A 26,228-nucleotide genomic window follows, 5' to 3' on the forward strand; every position below is an offset into this window, starting at 1 on the left:
AAAAAAAAAAAAGCATGCGAGGGGTCAAAGGTTCGAATCCCGGGGAGTGCCAAGTCCAAAATTCTTCTTCTTCTTGAAAAAATTGGATCTTCTCTGACTCCCGATACCAAAAAGCATGGGTCAGTGTTAGGGTTAAAAAGATGTATTTTTCCAGATTAGAGTGTCCATTACCCTAACACCAGTAAAACCACAAAATACCACGATGAAAAATTCATAACATGCATGCATCCCAGGGTCTGCAATGACGCAATCACCGAAGTGTGATATGCTCACGGAATTGCTGGCGGGCAGCAATAACCGAGCAGCTACCGGTCCGCGGTCGTTCGCTTGGCATGCGAGGGTCAAAGGTTGAATCCCGGGGTGCCAAGTCCAAAATTCTTCTTCTTCTTGAAAAAATCGGATCTTCTCTGACTTCCGATACCAAAAAGCATGGGTCAGTGTTAGGGTTAATGAAGTTACTTGTAGTTTTGAGGAATGACAAAGTTGTTTTTGGAAACTTAGATGTTTGTTTCAACTGATGATGTAGGATCGCAAGGTGAGTGAATTCGTTAAGAGATTTGCTTGTTTGAGTGATAGTAGGATACGGGATGTAGGCTAGTCCTCTGTGTTTGACCTGCTCCGACGTCTCAATTCAGGCGGAATTATTCGTACCTGCTATGGAACCAGACATGCTCGCGAGTAGGATACGCACAAGTAAAATGCTCGCAAGCTATTTATGCAAAGCGTGCCATGAGTAATGTGCACGCAATGTTACGCTTATGGGCGCCCAAACACGATGGACTGAGCAAGTAAATGTTTTTTCACAATTAGCTATAAACTTTTAAAAAAGATAAGGAACTGGTAGTTTTTAGTGGTATTTTTAGTTGTGGAGGAGCCCTCGGGCATTTAATCATTTAGTCATGAATGGAGTCAAGATGGAGAAATTCGAACTCGGTGTACATGTATATCGCTGCCGTATTTGCATGCTTTGGATGCTTTGGCATCCCTTGAATTAAGTAGCCTCTTGAGCACTATTGGGCTAAGCCAGGCTTCAGCCGAATGTTATAAATAAATAAATAAAATGCTAAGCAATACTTGCATAAATTCGCTGTTTTTTAAACGCGACATGTGGACCTATAGACTGACACCCTGTCAATGTTCGCTAACATTACACACATAACTTGTGCAGTTGTAAACAACAATGATTCAGTCTTTATGTTTAATTTACATGGGCTTAAAAGGCTGTGTTCATGTACCGTTAAAGCCAAACATGGCAGATTTTCTCTACCAGTACTAGCACACAGATACGAACAGCGAACATCTATGACGCACACATGACGCACAAGGCTACACCCATCGAATGTGTGTCATCGGCCCTCAGACACACACATACAGGCATATAGAGTTCTGCAGTAGCATGTTTTGTTGACATTTTTTTAAATGTTTATTTCCATGACAGTTCTAATACCATCAACTGACGACTCAAATACAAGACAAACATAAGATGGTTCAGTGGCAACACAGCCTGTCAATTTAAAAGCTTTCTGAAAACATTCTTGTAGTTGTACATAACAATAACATACAAAACCACAAACTTCAACTTGCACGACTAGCATATAAATATTACCAATCTTTCAAAAAAACTTGAGTATATTGGCAGTTTCACATAATAGGCCTACTGCTTAGAACTGAGAATCCCAAATTGCATAAAATTTGACAAGCTGAATAATAACTGGATTGCTTTTGCAAAAAATTTATTGTAAGGAGCGATCGTTATTTACGACAGGGGAATGGGCATTTTGAGGGGAACCCAACATTTTTGGGGGTCTTGAGGGGGGGGAACGTGGAATTTTTGTTGAATCAGGAGGGGGGATTGTTAAATTTTAAATGGAGAAATTCAGGAAAACAAGGAGGGAATCTGAAAATTTTGAGCGGACGCGAGGGGGGAACACAAATTTTTTTGGTTATATTTTTTCCAAAACGCCCATTCCCCCCTGCCGTAAATAACGATCGCTCCCTAACGCATACTCAGTATTTACTTTCGTTAAATCTCATCTCCCGAGCGATGTCGCTTGACACGTGAATGCATCAATCGCCTACCCTGGTTTCGCATGAACAAGGTATCAGTATTTGTAATTTGTTGTGAAAAGTACAATTTTTGCTGCAAATGATAGATTGTTAAAATGGAATTTTGTTTCTAAAATCCCAAGGGGGTACTCAGTGCAAATGACATATGTGCTGCAAAACATGGCTAGCATTGTCAGCCTTTTGGTATATCAATGACACTTTTTTCTAGGCCAACTTACAGTATACAGATGGGTCCTTTACTCCTTTTTTCAAAATGTTATCAATGTTTTTGGAAAATAGCCCAATTTTGCCTTTACTGTAGCCAACATTTTTAATTTACCCCAAAATTTGGAGGAAAATTTGTAAAATAAGACAATTTGTGTGTTAAATTTGGCTGAAAATTTTGGTATATCGATGGATCCAAATTTCTTGAAGTATACCCGGTCTAAAATTGACAGGACATGTCATCAGGGTGCATAATACTGCATACATCAATTGTGTTTTCAGCTCACTGTTCTTGGTGGTTGTTGTTTTTGTTGTTGTTTTTGCTGCTTTTGAGGCCATTTGTTCTCATTTTTTGCCTGATAACTAAAATATGCTTGTAAAACAGGCATAGCGTGTAGGAGGTACATATGCTAGGATGGTTTTCACATGTAGGCCTATGTACTTTTATATCTTAATACACACACATAAAGACAAATCTTATCTTGTTATTTTGTATGGTACCGGTACTTAAAAACATATCCACAAATTTCAGCGCAGATGACCCTTGTACCAGTTATGTTGTTTCCTTGACCAGACGAAAAACGTCAAGGAAATAATATTTTGATGAGATTGATTCCAGTTAAAGTGTCTGAGTGTACACACAGTACATGTATGTAATCACCATCAGAGATTAGATTGTCAACACCCAAATCAAAACATGTTTGTTGTGCAGATTTAAAGGGATTATTTGACCATTTGTAGTGGCCTACTTGTATTATCTTTCTACATGTTGTTTACTTGGTCAAGAAGCAAGGTTATGATACAAATTAAGTCTTACAGGTTTACACACTTGTTTTTAAAGATGGGTACCCTGATCAACAGCATCATCCCCCCATCTCTCCCCCCCCCCCACTTCTTTCCTGTCAAAACAGATTTTGGCATCAGAAGAAAGCTCATATTTTTCTCATACAGTCTTCGATGTGAGGTACATGTACATAAGACAATACGAAAAAATCTGAAATTTTTAGGCGACAAAATAAACTCAGCCCTTTAAGTAGGTTCATCATTTTTTATGCCCTCTCCTGAGGTATTATGTTCCTGGTTGTCTGTCAGTCATGCCGCCCAAGGTTATGTAGTTCAATTTCTCAGAACTGGTAATGCGATAGTGATGTGAATCATGTGATTTGGTAGAGTGGTGGCAATTGGCAGTCTTCAAATTCCAGTAAGTTTTTGACACAAAATATGCTAATTTGGTAGCTCATTTGAAGACTCTTGCTCATTTGGATGAATTTGCATAAATATCATTCTGTCTAATTTCTCGGAATTGGTAAGGCTTATAAATAATATATAAAAATAAAGTGATGTGAAATAGTGGAGGGGTGGCAATTGGCGATCTTCAAACTTCACTAGGTTTTCATCACAAAATATACTAATTTGGTAGCTAATTTGCATAACTTTATTTGACAAATGTAAAATACCGGTAATTAGAAAAATGTTTGGGTTTAATTTTATGTTAACTGTTGTTATAGCTTTCACTTGTTATTATGTTATGGACTAAAAGTTACAAGAATCAATCCTCATTACTTACATGTGCATTGTAGGTCTGCCAGTTATATTCTAACTAGTACTACTAGCTGTTGAATTTCATAAATCTATTGTCATACCTCCAATATTTTGATGAGGAATGTTTTGGTAACTTTACATACGGTACAGGAAAAGCTAGCTGACCAGGAATTGGTAATATTTCACCATATTATTTTATATTTAATTGAGAATGTAGATCAGATCAGAGATTAGAAGAGATATATTGTAATAAATTAATGGAGCCTGTGTATAGGTTCTTTTGTTCAATTCAACCAAAGAAGGTGATTATGCGGCTTTAACTGAAGGTAACAAAAAAACCATTACACCGCTTTTGAAAATAGGTATTCATAATGATGATGATGTTTTGACAATAAAGTGTTTTTGCATTTTAAAGATTTTTGGGATTTTGGCCACCATGGATAAAATATTTAGGTAGCCCCTGGCCAGGACTTATTTCAATTTTTCCAACCAAAGTACATCTAGGCCTATGCCAACTATGAACATGCCCAAGATTGGTACTGGTAGATTTTTCCTGGGATAGACCTGTCATGTATAATATTACAATGTACATCACATGATGTGGAGCGCCAGAGATCTTTGGTAGCATCAACAACATTATAGCCCTATGCTGTTTAAAAAAACCTGAACTATTTTGATAAATTTGTCATCAAAATACAAAGCTGTATTGCACAATTTACTACATGCACTGGTCTATTGGTCATCATGAATATAAACGTTTGTACCAATATATTTATAAATTTGTCCAATCTGATGATATTCTGGATCATTGATTGCATGGTATGTCAATCGTAACCTGAAAGGACATTTTATGTCAAGTCTGTAGTAATCTTGATAATTGGTCAATTTTCAGTGTGGTATGTAATTTTGCCTCTCGGTTTCAAATTGACCCCCATTTCTAGGGGTTTTTTAAATTCCAAAAAGCAATTTTTCTTAAAACTTGAACGCATGTCAAAGGATTTTTTGTACATACATGTACATGTAAAAACTACCACATTTAACCATTTTTTTGATGATTTTTCACAACATTAGGATTTTCTGTGAAAAATGTACCCTGCTGTACTTGAGTGACATATATCCTTCTATGAGCATACTTCAACATGGAAGTAGTAAAGTACCCAACACCCAAATTTTAACAGGCTTCTTTTTTATTTGATACATACACATACCATAATGAACCGTCACAGCCAGGATCAGATCCCCAAGTTCTCGTACAGTACTAATAAATGAGACATAAGCAGTACCATTGCCCAGGGGAATTTGTCAAGTTTGCTCAATTATTAATTTATTTCCTGAACAAACAAATATTAAACAAGTGAAAAGAAACATTTACAAGCTTTTAAAAAAGGTCATCAAATTCAAATCATTCCTGGATCAAGTTTGCCATAATTTTATTCCTTTAAAATGATCAGTGTCGGTTCAATCATATCTATGGTTCAATGGACACTGAATATGATACCATGGACTGATGAAATTACAGTATACATAACAAGCCAGATGGTTTTGTATTCTTTACATTATTAAAAATTAATATACTTTATCAAGCAATACATGCAATGTGTACTGTCCAGTTTCATTTCAATCAGATTACTGATAGTAACTAAAATTAGAAAGAAAAATAACTGCAAATAAAAAAAATAAGCACAGTGATTTATAGTGCGCTACGCACTTAGACGTTGATCCACAAGCCTCAGCACACTTTACAGATTATCGCTGACCTCTACGGCCCCACATCATTCTGTAACAACAATACAGGGACTTTGCTACTGCAAGAGCACACACCCTAGATATTCTTTAACCTTCGTAACCAGGATCAGCTTTCCAAGTTTTGTACGGGTTACAACGAGACAATTAGCAGTAAGTTCCTTGTCCAGGGGAATTTCAAGCAAACTCAATTTTTCAACGAGAGCGTACTAGGCACTGCCAGGGTTCGAACCCGCAACCTCTAGAACCGTAATTATAAATATTAGGTGATTAAAAAAACCTGTTCTATGGGCAGACAGGAAAAAAATGTGCAAACATTTTTGAAAATTTTCATACATTTGGCCAAAAAAAGGCTGTTTTTAAATTTCATACAGCTAAAAAAATCCCCAAAAATATGGGTCGGTCACAGACTAGGTGTTTTGGTTTTTTTGGGGTTTCTTTTTGTTGTTGTTGTTGTTTTTCCTCAGATTTGAAGTTTGGGTTATTTGTTTCCATTATTTTGGATGTGCCAACTGCCATACACTAATCATGACATCCCTTGCATTTTATATCATCATTTTGTTGTACACAGTATCTAGTGTGTGTCTATAGTTTTGTGCATTTTACCATTTATTAATTGATGGACCTGATGGTGCCATGTACACATGGTGTCTGCACAAATTACAACAATTAAGATTTGATATAAAGCTTGCCTCATCATCAGATCAGATCTGTGATGGTGTGTGCTGAATATAAACAGGTACTGCTACATGACAATGTTGTTTTCATGATGGAGTGTTGGCTTAGAATCTCTTTCTATAGACAAAATTATTGACCCATCAAGTATATAAAACAGTAATTTTAGATTTATTGATATTTTATTGTGAATCTTTGCCATGTATACGGTACATATGTACATGTATGCAGCATGCATGCAGCAAGTTAGATCCTTTGTACACACTTGTAGGCATGCATAAACAGAGAATAGGCTCCTTATTTATCAATTTTAATTGATAAATATTTATAAAAAGGAGTATATTATTGTGATCATTAATTTATCATGATCATAGCATCATCTTTTTATTAAAATGTATGTTTTAATATCATCGCAAGATGCTGCAATGTTAAAAGCATCGATGTGGAGTCTAAATCAGACTTAATCCTGCGATTTTGGCATATTTTTTTTAAACATTGTTTTTCCAACCTGAGCTACAGCATCAGATCATCTGTCACATTCCCATCATTTGTAAATTGCGTTATCAAAGTGCAGTATTGACAAGAATCAATAACACATGGAATTAAGAGCCAATTAAATAATTACCTTACATCAATAGTTTAATAGCACTAGGGTTTGCAGTGGGGGTCAATGGCCCAATAGTAAATGACTGAAAAAATTGAGTTTCCTGAATTTCTATCATGTATGACAGCTAACAAGGTCATGGATATCTGAATGTCAAAGAACTGTGGACATGGTAATTGTCTTATATCCCTCTGGTTAACTCATCTATATACATGTACCCCCCCCCCCTAAATGTTTAAAATGAAATCATTAGCTCCTTAGTTTTGTAAAAGAAAAATATAAAAATTATAATTTGTTTCCCTTACTTTTTCTTTGGCTGTTATGTTCACAGCCAAAGATAAAAGGCCTACAAATAGGCCCTATGTTTCAGTAGCTACATGTATATACATATGTAGACAAAATTCTGTAGTTTCTCTAAATTATAAAAAATAATAAGACCAGTTTCTGACTTTCTGTTACTGAAACTGAAACATTTAATATCAGCACATCATTGGAGCACTTGGTTGGGGAGACACTTCTATTTTGGGTTGTGAGGGCTTTCTTTTCAGCGTCGTCCCCGTCTCCAATAGGCCTTTTATTTTTTATACACCCATTGTCCCATTCTATATCATCCAAAGACACCCAAATGAAAACCAAAAAAAATGGTTTTTGTCATCACAGATATTGGCGTGTTGTCATGCAGTCCTTGCCTTGGAAGATAAATTAATTTGTAACATGAGGGACTTGGTGAATATCAGGATTTCACAATTTCAATGCAATTTACTTTTTCTCTGTTCAAGACCAACTGGAAATCTGAGATCAAAATCACATCTCTCCAGCACACACAAAAATGTACCTAGCTTTAGGCTGAATTGAAGTAAAGCCTCAAAAGCAATTTAAATTGATTGGAACCGAAATTTGAAATATTATTTCCCAGCCATTTATTTTATATATCTGTGATTCTGTATCTTTTGTGACATGTACATACTTCCCATGGTTACTTTTGTTAACAATCAGTCTGATCATGGTCTGATAGTGTTGTGATACGGTTAAGGATAGGGCCTATATCACCAAAATTGAAATGGTTCAAAGTAAAGATTTGAAGAACATTCTAACAAAATAAAAAGTGGTAATGATTTGTTTGTAATTTTTTGCACTTTACCGATTTGGAACTGCTTTGCTCTTTTTTTAAATCACTATTTTGAATTTCCTTACATATAGACCTATAATTATGATAGCCTAGAGTATACATTAGAGAACACATTCTTGAATTTTTATTTTCTCAGTAGCTGCATTTGAGCGGGGAAGGGGGTCGCATCACCCCAAATATTTCCAGAGGATGCCCCCTAAAAATTGTAGAAGTAAAATAAAAACAAAATGCTATACCACTACCAGGAAGAAATCAACCAGGATTGCCCTGTGCATCTGCAGTCCAAAAGCACCATGATTTGAGCCTAAATGGGTAAAATTGCACACATTGTGCACACTGGCCTGGTAAATACAATAATTCACCTTAATTTTGGGCTAAAGTAATGAGAAATAATTTTTTATATCGCATTACAAATGCTTATTTATTAAATATTGTCTCAGTTAAACCATCCTAAATCTGTTTTGTGAAATAACTTAAATTTTTGGTAAAGCGAATTACTTTATTATTTCCTTTAATCACTGGGTTGTCTTTTTTAAAGATATTTCTTGTTATGAGAATGTCAACAATTGAGGCAAAATCAACTTAAAACTAAAATAAAAATCAGTTACAATGTAATGGAGTTCCATTCAGTGATAAATTGTCCTTAATAACCCAAAAATATTTTCAGACTTTGTTTAAAATTCTGTTGATATTTTTAAAGTTGAATAGTACATAATTGATCAGTAAGCTATTGATATTTGTGATCATATTTCACAGGTCAGTAGTAGAATACTGTGTATTGTGTTGATATGAAATTTGTAAAGCCATTCATTACAATGTACAATTGTCTGGGTCACTCAGTACGATCTTGGAAAAGCAGATTCTTCCAAAGCACAGTGAACTATTTTCACATCATAATTGAGGGGCTCAATATAAAAACGACCTATCCCACATTTTGGTAAAAATAGAGGGCGCTGCTGAAAAATGTAAAGGTCACCAAAAGTCATTATTACAAACATGAATCATCATGAATGTATCTTGGTAAATTTGTTAAATCAGTGTTTTAAGATGTGAAATTGTTATGTATTGTATTTAAAATTCGTACACAAAAATCCTATTTTCTCAAAATAACCCAAATGTGGGATAGGTCGTTTTTATATTGAGCCCCTCAATTATAATGCAATATGCCCTATTTATACAATTAATATGAACATGTATCGGTGAACTTTACGGTACAATGAACTGCTTCACATCACAATACCCCCATTGCTCAGTTTACAAATACCTAGATGAGCACTGGTGACCAATGAACTTAACTCCATGTCATGGCTATCAGACCTCATAGTCACTTACACTGTACCTTATAAACGCCATTGATCATTGCATGAATGAACCTTGACTTGAGGAAATGAGATTATGTTTGGCATTTTGCTGTGAACTTAGTTAAGTTAAGTTAAGATTCAAAAGTTATAAAATTTAATTTTGTGAAAAATACTAGAAATTAAAAAAAACACATTCAGGTCATTTGTAATGTATTGTGTATTCAGGTACTGGAATTTTTTGAAAACATGATCTGAATGTACTCTGGAATTATAATTAACACTTGGATGAAATTAAATTATGTTTGTCCATTGTAGAATCCCACTTGGAGTTTTCATGGAGTTTTCATGTACATGAAAATTAAATTAGTCACTGTTACAGACTGAGACATTTAGGTTTTGGGTGTCTGGATGGATGTTTCTATAGACTGTGTGATGAAAATAGTTTTTATGTTTTGGAATAGTTTTGGCATGTATATTTAATTATTAACATAATGTTCACTCCATGTTTGCTCAAATACTAAACTATTTTATTCTGAGGTTTCATGCAATTTTCATGGGTTTTAGTTGCTGGAAATTAACAGTGTAGGTCTATTGGAAACTAGTCCATTTTCAATATATTGTACCTCTTGGCTCATCAGGTACTGTACTGTAAAAGTGGTAATTTTTCGCATTTTGCAAATTTTTAACTGCTCACATTGTACAGGTTGTTCTTAATTCCCAATTGTGAGCTTTGGTGTACACATACATTCAAAAAAATAACATATTTATGCCTTTGTTTTCTTCAAAAATACAAAAAAAACAAAAAAATTTACACAATTTTGTGGTCGACATGAACCATGCATGAGAAGACCCACAAAATGTAAGATATGTTTGTGGTAGTACTCTGTATGCAGGGACCATCAAGGCATTAGACAGAGGGGTATCTTAGGGTGTCCAAAATGGTCAAAAATACTTTATTCTACAAAATCAGGGTGTCCACTTCTTATTCACTCCATTATAAAAATCAGAACTTTAGGGTGTCCAAATTGAAAACAGGGCATCGAAATGACATTTGGACACCCCTCTAGCTAATGCCTTGAGGGGCGTAGCTACCTTTATTGGTCGGGGAGGGGGCAATGACAAAACAAATTCAGATTTTATCATTTTGACCCGGTATTATCTGTTGGATATACTTAGTTATAGCAGGTTTTTTTAGAGAGACTATACATGTAAATGTCTTCGAGCTGCCAAAAAGGACTTCTTGCACGCGTAACATGCAACAATTTGGTATTCTACACAATTTTGGCCCATGATCGAATTGAACTTTTGTGGGAAACAGGCTCATTGCCACTTTTCATTTCCATTGCCTTTCCGATTTTCTCTTTCATTTTTTGCAAAAATGTTCATTTTTACAGTACATGTAGGGCCTACACCATATCTGACTTATTGCTTATCATTTAGAAAATGTGATTTAATAATTGAAGCATATTTTTATTTCAAATAAAAAGATAAGGTTTCTACAAATTTGTGTCCATTTTGGATATTTGTTGTTAAAATCATGACAACAATCAGTAGCATGAATATCACCTTGTCAGTCAGTGTAGATGAATTCTTTATTTGGTTACCAACATAATGTTTCCATGGTGGCTTGCTTATATCTAGTGATACTAGTAGTCATCCATAACCACCAACGCTAACACAGTCACACAAATATTATTGTTTAAAGCATGGAAGTAAGAAGGCATATAAATATTACGGTAAATTAGCAAGGCAATACTAACAGCCTATTGAGTTCTGTTAATCAAGGTTCCTAACATTTATTTTACCTGCTACATGCATGTATTTTGTCAGTGGTTCTGTTACCAATGTGTTTTCAAACCGAAATTTACATTTTGTGATTTTCTTTCAAAATGTTGACATTATTTCATGAATTTTTAAGGCACATGAAGGCCTATCAATGTGACTAACAAAATTTCACCTTTTTAATTAATTTTAAGGGGTGTGTGATGTATAAATTTATACCAATAATATTTTCACCCCACCCTAGCTATGAGTCCAGAAATAATCGCATGCCCCCTAAAACATGATAAAGCATGTCATGAACATTCAACATCCTAGGGTTCAAGCACAGACTCTAGTTCTTTCTAGGATCTATGGTTCAAGAATCAGTTAATTGGTAAGGGCTGTGCAATTATGCGCCCCCCTCCACCCCCACCCCAGGCACATGCCAAATTTTGGGGTTCTCAATTTGCAACCCTGCAATGGTAGTTTTTATTAATGCAAGCATATCGAGCAGGGCATATTTGAACGTTTCTGGTATGCTTTTCCATTAAGCCTTTTTTTTTCATTTGGAGCATACCCTGTAAATGTTTGCCAAAATATGACTTCAAGTTGTGGAGTATGAGGTTTTTGTCAGTGACGTCATTCACGTCAACATGGTATATCAGAATTTTCATCATGGAATACTAGCCGACCCAATGAATTGGGTGTTGGGTTGTCAAAAGGAGTCAATGTTGCAACTTGCAAGACATGAAATTCAAGAACAACATACATGTAGTGGGGTGTTTTACACACCCACCCCTACAAGTACATTGTACAATGTATGTTGCCATACTGTGTTGTGCACCAATAATTGAGGGTATGACCATGGCAATGACTGGTGATCATCTGCACAATCATCTGGCTATGATGACTTGACAAATGATATGTGCCAATAGTTGGAACAGCATCTAGTATTAAAATGCCATTTGTATGACTTGGAACAGGATAGAAGACTTGATAATCATTTTATGTTGCTATTGACCTACATGTAGTCATATGTACATAGCCATGATCATATGGTGGTGGGGTAGGTGCAGATGCAGCAACACACACATACCCCTGATTATGGACAAACTTTGGATTGCAACTAGACATCACTTTACATCAAAACCTTGCATGTTACCATTCAATCACAAGATCTGCTTGGCATGCAAGGGGTCCCAGGTTCAAATTAAGGGGTACCAAGTATCTTCTTTGTTCATCTTCTGTCATTTTTCATTCTTTCCCTACTGATAGGAAAAACCAATGGATTCGGATAGGGTTAAATATCCTGCAGAGGTTCCAAATCTATAGAAATATTCACAGGATTCAATTTTTAAGTGAAAATGTTCTCAAGCAGCCCAAACAAAACTTTTCTACCCTTTAGGGATGAAAGTTGATTTTTTAAGGGACGCACCATTAGATATTTTCGTGAGGGCCTAGAGAGTTTTTTGCGGGGTTTTTTGAAGAAAAAAAACTTCGCCCATTAGAAGGCAGTTTCTTTCAAACAAGGTCAACATTTTGGAAATGCTACACCCCTCCTGCATCATATAGACCATCAGGGAATCATCCCTGCTAATGTACAAATTCAGTTTGTGATGTATAAGATTATGTGAACTGAAAAGAAGAATTATCAATAAGCCCACATTGTATTGGTTTTCAGGGCAGTTTTTGGTTTTCAGCATATGATGTGCAGGCCTCAATCATGTCAATTGGGCATTTCCCTGTTCAAGAGAAGTGTGCAGGGACTGTGTGGATAGGATAGGAAATGATGAACAGGAATATATATGGAAGCCACGTGTTAAAGGGTAAACCCTGTGCCCGAATTACGTCACCAGAGTGTGCGTCATTGCCCATCATACATGTGGGCTGTTAATATAACTATTTATGTTGCTTTCCAATTTTGAACTCTCCGTCCTTACTTGTGGAAGTCATTCAGTCGCACGTTTGCATTTAGAGCTCCATACAAAGTGCCAATTCACTCCGTGGTGGTCAAGAGTTTGCCTCCTCAAAGTGCATCTTGTGACAGATAAAAGTAGCGAGTTTTGAAACACACTGTCATTTGCAAACGTGTAGTACATGATCTAATGAATTGGGCCAGCAAGGAATACTGATATCAGAACTTTGTAGCCATATGATTGTGAAACTTGTGGTAGCCAGACAAGTTAAATCTGTGTGGAGTTTTTGTGGTGTACGTACAGCATGTGATTGTTACCACTGGTGATTCACCGTCTCTAGACCTGCTACATGTATTATAATACACATTAATAGCATCGACAGGGAAATTTCTCTTTGTCATTTGATATAAAACTTGAGTGGATTATTGGATATCATAGTTTTGAACAACAAACCAGTGCTACCTTGTCTTTGGATTCATTACCTTGTGTTCTACTTAATTGCTATTGAGAGAGAACTCTCTCCCATATTGGACATTCAGCACATTTCAAACCTGGTAAGTAGTGGTTGAAAAGAAACTATATGGGTTTTCATTTCATACATTTGATAAATGAAGTTCTTCTAAATAGGCTGTATTTTTTCCGCCCAAGTGTCTTCACACTCTGCATTCACCAGGCAAGGGGTCTCCAACATAAGTGGTTTTGCTTGTATTCTCATAACTGGTACCAAGTTTTGATTGAAGGAAATAAACTTTGTCATTTTTGTGACCGTCATAGTGGGCCACAAATCCCACAGAACAGGCGAGGACATTTGTATTTTAATGCTGATCATACTCTTATACAAGATCATACTCTTGTACCAAAGCAAAAATTGTTTTGGATTTTATTTTAAGCATCAGACAATAATGTGTGTGATGTACTTGTTTAGAATTTTAAAAGGGTAATGTGTGTAGCATTATGTCTTTCTGATAAAAATGATCATAATAAATAAGAAGGTCCCACAACAGGTCTCTTCTAGGGTTGAAACACATATCCTGGCTTTTCAGGATCTGTGGTTGGAATAATATATAGGTTGTGCTTTCACATAATTTGTTTAGAATTCATTATTATGCACATGTTATCGACAACCATGCAATTTGTCTCTTCCCCCTCTCTCCCCTTCCACCTCTCTCCCCTTCCACCCCTCCCTTCCATTATAGGAGCATGTTATCCACAACCATGCACTCTGTCTCTTCCCCTCCCTCCCCTACCACCCCTCCCTTCCTCCTCCTCCTCCCTCATGAGCATGGCAAAACAATATGATGTAGATCTACACATGTTTCTGTGGGAAAATGTGATCAAAGTGAATTGTTCTTGATTTATTATAGTTCATGGTCAATCATGATTTGGCAGAAAGTCAGTAACCTATAACAGGATAGGCCTACATACAACAGGGCCTACAATATCTGCATACCGGTATACGTATATGCTTGTTTGTAGACATGATACCAGCTTTCACACAGGAACATGGTTTACCTTGTTTGTTTGTGTTATAACAAGAAGAAGGTTGGACCACAGGAAGTTATCACATGTTTCTCTGGGAAAATACTGTGACTCATTGCCTTACTAACAGGCATAGGCCTATGGGGTTTAGAAGGTTTTATTACCTGAAAGAATTAATTTCCTGGTTCAAAAGCACAAATATATCATGCACAAGAACAAAGAAGTTTGATTATCATGAGTTTAGAATATTAATGTCCCTCATATCCCCCCCCCCCCCTCTCTCTTTGCACACTCTTCTCTGTATCTCTTCTCCCTATCTCTTCAGTGTTTTGCGTACCTTTAGCCATTGTGAAAATGAGGAGAGAAAATACATGCTTTAGTCTTGTAAAGTGGACTTGTGTAACATTTAAAATTTTGCAAAAAGAGTTGATTTGTTTAAAGAGCATTGATTTAAATAGTGTAAATATGATGCACCAAATAGCTTCAATTAGACGTTCATTTTGCCAAATTTTCCCACTTCTCAGGGGGGAACATCCCCCTCAGACACCCCTTTTTTCGCTTCTGCTTTCGACATTTGCCAATTTAGGTTTAACACAATTTATAGGCCTACAATAATAGGGAAACATTTTCCACGAAACGCTACATGGTTCTCCGCTCCGGCATGGACCGCTCATTTCAGAAATTGTCAGCTTTTTCAGACTAAAATTTTACACACTAATAATGGCAAAATGGTCCACTAAATCGCTTCAATTTGGTATTCATTTTGCAAAAGTTTCTTACTTCTGAGGGGGCACATTCCCCTCAGACACCCCCCTGCGTAGCGGATAAACAAGTGGCTATTTTCGCTTTTGCTTTCGACATTTACAATTTGTGTTTAACACAATTTATAGGCCTACAAATAAAGGGAAAACTTGTTCATGAAAGGCTTCGCGGCCATTTATTACATTTTAGTATAATTATTTTCGCCCCCCCCCCACTTTCAAAAACCTTCTGCGGGCCCTGCAAAGTATGTGAAAATATTGGATCCAAAATATTATAAGGATAAAATTGGATGCTGTATGCCCAAGGCAAATTGCTATCTAGGTTGACTAATAAATATGGGCTCAATCAACAATCAATGCAATTTTATATCAAATCTATGGACTGAGCTCTTTTCACCCCAAAAAAAATATACTCCATCACATTTTATGGCACTTCCCACAGTTCTCATGGTGTCTGTTCCCAGATGGCCCAAGTGTTTTTGTGTCAACCAAACTTCTCTTCTGAGCTTCAGTTAGACATCTCAGAGTGCCTGTACTATAGATTCTAAATCTAATACATGTAGTTCAGGTAACTCCCAGATGCCAGTTTGCGAATGGAATAGCATGCTATGTATACAAGTTGCCCGATTCTATTTCAATACTGCCACTCTGGACAAGCGGGTGAGATTTAAAAGAAAGGCAAACTTTAAATAGGGCAACCAAATAGTTTATTCAATTCATTTAATAGTAGGGAAAATAAATTTATCCCACATACAAGTTCACAATATATTGATAAGTAGACTTCTGTTGAGTTTCAAACTGAAGTTCATGATTCCTTCAACTTGCTGACAACATTCAACTTGAAGTCATTGTTAGTTTGTGTGATATATTTAGTGCATGATGTTTATTTTTAAACCAGGATTGATTCAACAGAATGAACTCATAGGATGTATTTTGGTTGTCTTCATGACTCATGTTTCTTGACTTGTTTTTTGAAGGTTTGCGTTTGCATCTACCTACTCCTGTTTTTGGGAATTAGTTCAAAAAATTATTATTTTGTTTTGCCAAATGAAACAGATAAATTCTTATCTTTTGGTAAGTTCTAACTGGCAATAGTACAATTTTCATATTCTTGCAATTTGAGGAAATATGGGGGCAAAAATCATGCAATTTTTTGCATATTTTCTTACCATTGAAGTCACAAAATTCTAAGATTTGGCACAAGTCTAAGCATTCAAAATCTTGAGTATAGGCTTAAGTCTGATTCAGACTCCAGATCGCAGCCGCAATGAAATCTGAGCTAGGTTTTTACGAGCTTGTTGGCGGTGAAAATTCTCATCACACGGTGGAATTTTCTTCAGCGATGAAGAGTTAAATTTTGTTCAACCATTTTGCTCTCTCTTGCGATATCGCTGCTGTGCATGGTTGTGATTGACTGCTGGAAAAGCATGGCCGGCAGAATGACCGACTGCAATATTGCAATATATCGTTACAGTACATTTATCGCACGATGTTGTGATGTGGAGTCTGAATCAGACATTAGAGTTACCTCATCATTTTAATACTTCATGTTATTTTTGATAGGTGGTTATAAAACAGATTAGAAAATGTGTTTTCCAAAAAGAAGAATGCATAATTTGAAAGTTAGTGGCTTGTAATCCTACTGTATACATGTAGTAAAAACTACTATACCCAAGACAAGACTGTGGTTTTCAGTCATATTGACCTATAAAACCTATAAAAATCCTATTCAATAATTTCAATTGTTTACTATAAATTATTCCTACCCATTCAACAAGTCAAAAAAAAATTGCTGAAAATAACACCTTTTCAAACTCATCCAAGAGTGACAGTAAGTAATGTGTAATATCATACAAAAACATATCACTCTAGGTTCATGGACAGGGTAAATGATATTGGCTACCAACAAACGTTTTGGTGTCCTGTCCACAACACCTTCTTTGATTTGTTTAAAGGTACAGTCCAACCTCCCATATACGGATATGTCTGCACCCCCCCCTCTTAATAATCACTTCCTCAACCCCCCCCCCCCACCCCATGTAGGTTGTAGCTCTTCAATCCAGCTTTGCAGTACACGAATCTTGATCTTTAATACCCAAATTAGTTGTACTAGACTGTCCCTGAAAATAATGATCATTTTGAGGTTCTTTTTAAACATGTAGGCTATATTTTACTCTGCTTGGACTGCTGGTGACATGGTCTTTCAAGAAATGTTCTGTGCCAATAAGTTTTGTATTCAAGGGCCCAATGAGTCACTAACAATGTGCATCGGTATTAGTCATGACTCATGAATGTGAGTATGGGGCATACAAAATGTATAGGCTAGGCCTATTTTATATAGCCTACTAGTTTAATTTTGGTGATTATCGATTACAATGTAGGCCTACCTTTCTAGTGTTTTGGCAGGAATGTGCATGTAATAGACATGGACCTTTATTTCATGTTTGCCACATACAATGTATGACTGAGTGTTTTAACATGGAAATATTGTAAATTGGGTACCAAGTATTTATTTATGATGTTGAAGTTGTTTACTGAAATTAAAAACCCAATATTTCTGCTGATCAAATCATTAATTTTATGTTAAATGTCTGAATACATAACATAAATAATAAATGCTGTCATATGTATACTTACATTTGTATCATTGTCATTTTTTACATGCAATGACACATTAATTCTGTAATATGTTTTCATTATATTTCAAAGAACAACATCATGTAAAATATTATCCTTACAAATTGTACCTTTTCAAAAAATTTCAGTAAAATGGTGAAATACATTGTATAGGCCTAGTAAAGGTTGTAAGATTTGATGTGATGTTTGAATAGCGCAACATAGTAAATATTGCCATTTGATTGTGAGATGTAGGAAATTATTTGTTAAAACTATTTGTATAATCCTGCCTGCCAGGAGTTTTGTACACATGCTTACCTTGTGACTTGCAGGCTCGTTTAGATTTCCTGTAAATGTTAATGCTTATTGTATGTTAATTAAACTAGCGGGTCCCCGCTAGATGAGTAAATGGAGCGTTCACTAAAACAGGAGGAATTACTGAACATAGGATCATTGAAAAGGAACATTCTATTTATCTAAATCTGTCCCTTCTTACATTTCCTTTTTTCTTTCTTTTCAGTTTCTTCTACATGGGGCTACTTTGTTCCCATTAAAAAAACATTTGCTGCTTAGCGTGTGATTTTCTCTTTCCATGTATTTTATTTAACCCTGTTCCCATTATTTTCTAAATCTGTTCTTTTTTTACATTTCCCTTTTAGCTTCTTTTTTTATTTTGCTGCTTGTGATTTCTCGTTTTCCATCTTATTTATTTAATTCTGTTTTAATTATTTTAGCTTTTTTTCCTTACATTTCCTGATTAGTTTCTTTCTTTCCTCCTTTTTTTTGTTCCCATTTTCATTTAGTTACTTTAACCCGTATACTCGTACTTTTTTGTCGTGTTCACCGTTATCATAAGTTCATAACCCCGTGAATGATCCGTCCATGTATACCTTTTTGTCCTCTTTTTCCTTCTTTCCGTATTACCATGTCCACCGGTCTCTGGCTTGCAAGTCGCGTGGCTCTGCGCCATTTACGCGCTTGATGGCGTAGTGCGCAGTACGCACGCGTCGCCGACGCGCTGCCTGCCAGCTGCAGTGATGCGAAGGCTGGCAACCAATTTTAATAACAAAAAAAACCCGTTTTTACCCATATTTTCATTGTTTTTGCAGCCAATTCTTGACCGTTTTCTACCAAATAAAGTGCAATGCATTCCCCGTATATTTCTTAATCTCCCGTGTGAATTTGGCGACATTTGGATCCAAACTGACGGAGCCTTTCAATCTTCATACTAACACACAAACATACAACATTCCCCAATTTATAGTAAGATTAATCTCTATCAAAATTTTCTCTCTCAAAAACGTTCATATGCCAGTTTGCTTGAGCCCCAAAATCATCATTTTTATCATAATTTCTTGTGTCTGAAAGTGTCTCGCATTATCATTCGCCCTGCTAGGGAAAGCATATGATATAGGCTGCCGCCTCCTTCTTCATTATTTGATTAAATTAATGTTAACTTATAATATTATGCAAAAAAGTCTTTGGTAGGAAACAGAGGTGGTTTATTTTGAGATCCTTATTATTGAGATCCTTATTATTGAACTAAGTACTAGCTCCACTATGGACCACAATTGCCTCAACTCAATGACATAGTCTAATAACCTCAATAAAACAATCATAATGTAAAATTGGACTTCAATTTGCAAAGTATGAGTTTGTGTACTCAAATTATCAAAGGTCATTTAATGAATGTGCAAATGTATTGGGGTTAAAGAACTGTGCCCTGATAGATGAGCATGTTGTAGGGAGGCTCATTCACCACTGCATCTTTCACTGAAAAACTTGCATGTTTTGAATCGCCGTAAAATCGTAACAAAAAATCGCATTGCTGTAATTTTTTTTCTGTGTACATAAATATTATTTCTGTATACTTGCCAAATTTTAGCTTCATTGATGGCCGGGAAGTATTTTAAATATTATTATAAACATTGCTAATAATTCTGTCAGCACCAGTGTGACCACTAGAGCGGTCAATTATCTCCCCGTAATTCCCCCGTTGCTCCTCACACACAGTATCGGTCAATTAATGGTATACGTTCTATGTAAGAATATAATATGCATGCAAATTATGTTCAGCCATTTTCTTATTAATATGCAAATATATTCATGAATACTCATGACTATTTTTTAATTTATTCTAGTATATTCTAGTACATTGTACTACATTCCAGGACATTCTTGTACATTGTAGTACATTGTAGTACATTCTAGTACATCCCAGTACATTGTAGTACATCCCAGTACATTCTAGTACATCCCAGTACATCCTAGTACATCCGAGTACATTCTAGTACATCTCAGTACATTCTAGTATATCCCAGTACATTTTAGTACATCCCAGTACGTTCTAGTACATCCCAGTACATTATAGTACATCCCAGTACATTTTAGTACATCCCAGTACATTCTAGTACATCTCAGTACATTCTAGTACCTCTTAGTACATTCTAGTACATCCAAGTACATCCCAGTACATTCTAGTACATCTCGGTACATTCTAGTACATCCCAGTACATTGTAGTACATTTTAGTACATCCCAGTACATCCTAGTACATTATAGTACATCCCAGTACATTCTAGTACATCACAGTATATTCTAGTACATCATAGTACATTCTAGTACATCCCAGTACATCCTAGTACATCCGAGTACATTCTAGTACATCTCAGTACATTCTAGTATATCCCAGTACATTCTAGTACATCCCAGTACGTTCTAGTACATCCCAGTACATTATAGTACATCCCAGTACATTTTAGTACATCCCAGTACATTCTAGTACATCTCGATCAGTACATTCTAGTACATCTTAGTACATTCTAGTACATCCAAGTACATCCCAGTACATTCTAGTACATCTCGGTACATTCTAGTACATCCTAGTACATCCCAGTACATTGTAGTACATCCCAGTACATTTTAGTACATCCTAGTACATTATAGTACATCCCAGTACATTCTAGTACATCACAGTACATTCTAGTACATCATAGTACATCCCAGTACATGCTAGTACATCTTAGTACATTCTAGTATATCCCAGTACATTCTAGTACATCCCAGTACATTCTAGTACATCCCAGTACGTTCTAGTACATCCCAGTACATTATAGTACATCCCAGTACATTTTAGTACATCCCAGTACATTCTAGTACATCTCAGTACATTCTAGTACATCTTAGTACATTCTAGTACATCCAAGTACATCCCAGTACATTCTAGTACATCTCGGTACATTGTAGTACATCCTAGTACATCCCAGTACATTGTAGTACATCCCAGTACATTTTAGTACATCCTAGTACATTATAGTACATCCCAGTACATTCTAGTACATCACAGTACATTCTAGTACATCATAGTACATCCCAGTACATGCTAGTACATCTTAGTACATTCTAGTATATCCCAGTACATTCTAGTACATCCCAGTACGTTCTAGTACATCCCAGTACATTATAGTACATCCCAGTACATTTTAGTACATCCCAGTACATTCTAGTACATCTCAGTACATTCTAGTACATCTTAGTACATTCTAGTACATCCAAGTACATCCCAGTACATTCTAGTACATCTCGGTACATTCTAGTACATCCTAGTACATCCCAGTACATTGTAGTACATCCCAGTACATTTTAGTACATCCTAGTACATTATAGTACATCCCAGTACATTCTAGTACATCACAGTACATTCTAGTACATCATAGTACATCCCAGTACATGCTAGTACATCTTAGTACATTCTAGTTCATCCTAGTACATTCTAGTACATCGCAGTACATCCCAGTACATTCTAGTACATCTCAGTACATCCTAGTACATCCGAGTACATTCTAGTACATCCCAGTACATTCTAGTACCTCTTAGTACATTCTAGTACATCCAAGTACATCCCAGTACATTCTAGTACATCTCGGTACATTCTAGTACATCCTAGTACATCCCAGTACATTGTAGTACATCCCAGTACATTTTAGTACATCCCAGTACATCCTAGTACATTATAGTACATCCCAGTACATTCTAGTACATCACAGTATATTCTAGTACATCATAGTACATTCTAGTACATCCCAGTACATCCTAGTACATTCTAGTACATCCCAGTACATTCTAGTACATCCCAGTACATTCTAGTACATCCCAGTACATTATAGTACATCCCAGTACATTTTAGTACATCCCAGTACATTCTAGTACATCTCAGTACATTCTAGTACATCTTAGTACATTCTAGTACATCCAAGTACATCCCAGTACATTCTAGTACATCTCGGTACATTCTAGTACATCCCAGTACATCCCAGTACATTGTAGTACATCCCAGTACATTTTAGTACATCCTAGTACATTATAGTACATCCCAGTACATTCTAGTACATCACAGTACATTCTAGTACATCATAGTACATCCCAGTACATGCTAGTACATCTTAGTACATTCTAGTATATCCCAGTACATTCTAGTACATCCCAGTACGTTCTAGTACATCCCAGTACATTATAGTACATCCCAGTACATTTTAGTACATCACAGTACATTCTAGTACATCATAGTACATCCCAGTACATGCTAGTACATCTTAGTACATTCTAGTTCATCCTAGTACATTCTAGTACATCGCAGTACATCCCAGTACATACTAGTACATCTAGTACATCTCAGTACATCCTAGTACATCCAGTACATTCTAGTACATCTCAGTACATTTTAGTACATCTCGGTACATTCTAGTACATCCCAGTACATTCTAGTACCTCTTAGTACATTCTAGTACATCCAAGTACATCCCAGTACATTCTAGTACATCTCGGTACATTCTAGTACATCCCAGTACATTGTAATACATCCCAGTACATTTTAGTACATCCCAGTACATCCTAGTACATTATAGTACATCCCAGTACATTCTAGTACATCACAGTATATTCTAGTACATCATAGTACATTCTAGTACATCCCAGTACATCCTAGTACATCCGAGTTCATTCTAGTACATCTCAGTACATTCTAGTATATCCCAGTACATTCTAGTACATCCCAGTACGTTCTAGTACATCCCAGTACATTATAGTACATCCCAGTACATTTTAGTACATCCCAGTACATTCTAGTACATCTCAGTACATTCTAGTACATCTTAGTACATTCTAGTACATCCCAGTACATTCTAGTACATCTCGGTACATTCTAGTACATCCTAGTACATCCCAGTACATTGTAGTACATCCCAGTACATTTTAGTACATCCTAGTACATTATAGTACATCCCAGTACATTCTAGTACATCATAGTACATCCCAGTACATGCTAGTACATCTTAGTACATTCTAGTATATCCCAGTACATTCTAGTACATCCCAGTACGTTCTAGTACATCCCAGTACATTATAGTACATCCCAGTACATTTTAGTACATCCCAGTACATTCTAGTACATCTCAGTACATTCTAGTACATCTTAGTACATTCTAGTACATCCCAGTACATTCTAGTACATCTCGGTACATTCTAGTACATCCTAGTACATCCCAGTACATTGTAGTACATCCCAGTACATTTTAGTACATCCTAGTACATTATAGTACATCCCAGTACATTCTAGTACATCACAGTACATTCTAGTACATCATAGTACATCCCAGTACATGCTAGTACATCTTAGTACATTCTAGTTCATCCTAGTACATTCTAGTACATCGTAGTACATCCCAGTACATTCTAGTACATCTCAGTACATCCTAGTACATCCAGTACATTCTAGTACATCTCAGTACATTTTAGTACATCTCGGTACATTCTAGTACATCCCAGTACATTCTAGTACATCTCAGTACATTCTAGTACATCTTAGTACATTCTAGTACATCCCAGTACATTCCAGTACATTCTAGTACATCATAGTACATCCCAGTACATTCTGGTATATCTTAGTAAAATCTAGTACATTATAGTACATCCCAGTACATCCCAGTACATTTTAGTACATCTCGGTACATTCTAGTACATCCCAGTACATTCTAGTACATCCCAGTACATTCAGTACAGTACATCCCAGTACATTCTAGTACATCCCAGTACATCCTAGTACATCCTAGTACATCCCAGTACATTCTAGTACATCCTAGTACATCCCAGTACATTTTAGTACGTCCCAGTACATTCTAGTACATCCCAGTACATTCTAGTACATCCCAGTACATTCTAGTACATCCCAGTACATCCTAGTACATCATAGTACATCCCAGTACATTCTGGTACATCTTAGTACATTCTAGTATATTCTAGTACATCCCAGTACATTTTAGTACATCTCGGTACATTCTAGTACATCCCAGTACATTCTAGTACATCTCAGTACATTCTAGTACATCTTAGTACATTCCAGTACATCCCAGTACATCTTAGTAAAATCTAGTACATTCTAGTACATCCCAGTACATCCTAGTACATCCAGTACATTCTAGTACATCCCAGCACGTTCTAGTACATCCCAGTACATTCTAGTACATCCCAGTACATTTTAGTACATCCCAGTACATTTTAGTACATCTTAGTACATTCTAGTACATCTTTGTACATTCTAGTACATCCTAGTACATCCCAGTACATACTAGTACATCTCAGTACATTCTAGTTCATCCCACTACATTCTAGATCATTATAGTACATACCAGTACATTCTAGTACATCCCAGTACATTCTAGTACATCCCAGTACATTTTAGTACATCCCAGTACATCCTAGTACATTATAGTACATCCCAGTACATTCTAGTACATCACAGTACATTCTAGTACATCATAGTACATCCCAGTACATGCTAGTACATCTTAGTACATTCTAGTTCATCCTAGTACATTCTAGTACATCCCAGTACATTCTAGTACATCTCAGTACATTCTAGTACATCTTAGTACATTATAGTACATCCCAGTACATTCCAGTACATATCAGTACATTCTAGTACATCTTAGTAAAATCTAGTACATTCTAGTACATCCCAGTACATCCTAGTACATCCGAGTACATTCTAGTACATCTCAGTACATTATAGTACATTCTAGTACATCCCAGTACGTTCTAGTACATCCCAGTACATTCTAGTATATCCCAGTACATTTTAGTCCATCCCAGTACATTTTAGTACATCCCAGTACATTCTAGTACATCTTAGTACATTCTAGTACATCTTAGTACATTCTAGTACATCCCAGTACATCCCAGTACATTTTAGTACATCTCGGTACATTCTAGTACATTCTAGTACATCTCGGTACATTCTAGTACATCCCAGTACATTCTAGTACATCTCAGTACATTCTAGTTCATCCCACTACATTCTAGATCATTATAGTACATACCAGTACATTATAGTACATCCCAGTACATTCTAGTACATCCCAGTACATTCTAGTACATCCCAGTACATTCTAGTACATCTCAGTACATCCCAGTACATTATAGTACATTCTAGTACATCCCAGTACATTCTAGTACATCCCAGTACATTCTAGTACATCTCGGTACATTCTAGTACATCCTAGTACATCCCAGTACATTCTAGTACATCACAGTACATTCTAGTACATCATAGTACATCCCAGTACATGCTATTACATCTTAGTACATTCTAGTTCATCCTAGTACATCGCTGTACATCCCAGTACATTCTAGTACATCTCAGTACATTCTAGTACATCTTAGTAAAATCTAGTACATTCTAGTACATCCCAGTACATCCAGTACATTCTAGTACATCTCAGTACATTCTAGCACATCCCAGTACATCATAGTACATCCCAGTACATTCTGGTACATCTTAGTACATTCTAGTATACTCTAGTACATCCCAGTACGAACTACACTCTAGTACATCCCAGTACGTTATAGTACATCCCAGTATCGAACATCCCACGGCAATCAAATACATCCCAGTACATTCAGCTACATCCCAGTACATCATGGTACATCCCAGTACATTTTGGTACATCCGGTACATCCTAGTACAACCCAGTACATCCCAGTACATTCTAGTACATCCCAGTACATTCTAGTACATCCCAGTACATTTTAGTACATCCCAGTACATTCTAGTACATCTCAGTACATTCTAGTACATCTTAGTACATTCTAGTACATTCTAGTACATCCCAGTACATCCCAGTACATTCTAGTACATATCAGTACATTCTAGTACATCTTAGTAAAATCTAGTACATTCTAGTACATCCCAGTACATCCTAGTACATCCGAGTACATTCTAGTACATGTCAGTACATTCTAGTACATCCCAGTACATTATAGTACATCCCAGTACATTCTAGTACATCCCAGTACATTCTAGTACATCCCAGTACATTCTAGTACATTCTAGTACATCACAGTACATCTCAGTACATCCCAGTACATTATAGTACAT

The 26,228-nt window shown here is 36.1% G+C and overlaps 1 protein-coding gene across 3 annotated transcripts in view; it reads left to right on the forward strand.

Annotated features, from left to right (window-relative positions):
* LOC140146025 (CDC42 small effector protein 2-like) overlaps positions 1–26,228 on the forward strand; it is a 79,138-nt gene that overhangs the window by 1,405 nt on the left and 51,505 nt on the right. The window contains exon 1 of one of the 3 annotated variants that reach the window (XM_072167775.1): positions 13,384–13,496. The exons of the other annotated variants lie outside the window; for them this stretch is intronic. The gene's annotated coding sequence lies outside the window, so the exon portion shown is untranslated. Of the gene's footprint in view, positions 1–13,383; positions 13,497–26,228 lie in introns of those variants that run through there. 3 annotated transcript variants of the gene reach the window in all.

Source organism: Amphiura filiformis, chromosome 1, assembly GCF_039555335.1.
Source record: "Amphiura filiformis chromosome 1, Afil_fr2py, whole genome shotgun sequence".
Lineage (NCBI taxonomy): Eukaryota > Metazoa > Echinodermata > Ophiuroidea > Amphilepidida > Amphiuridae > Amphiura > Amphiura filiformis.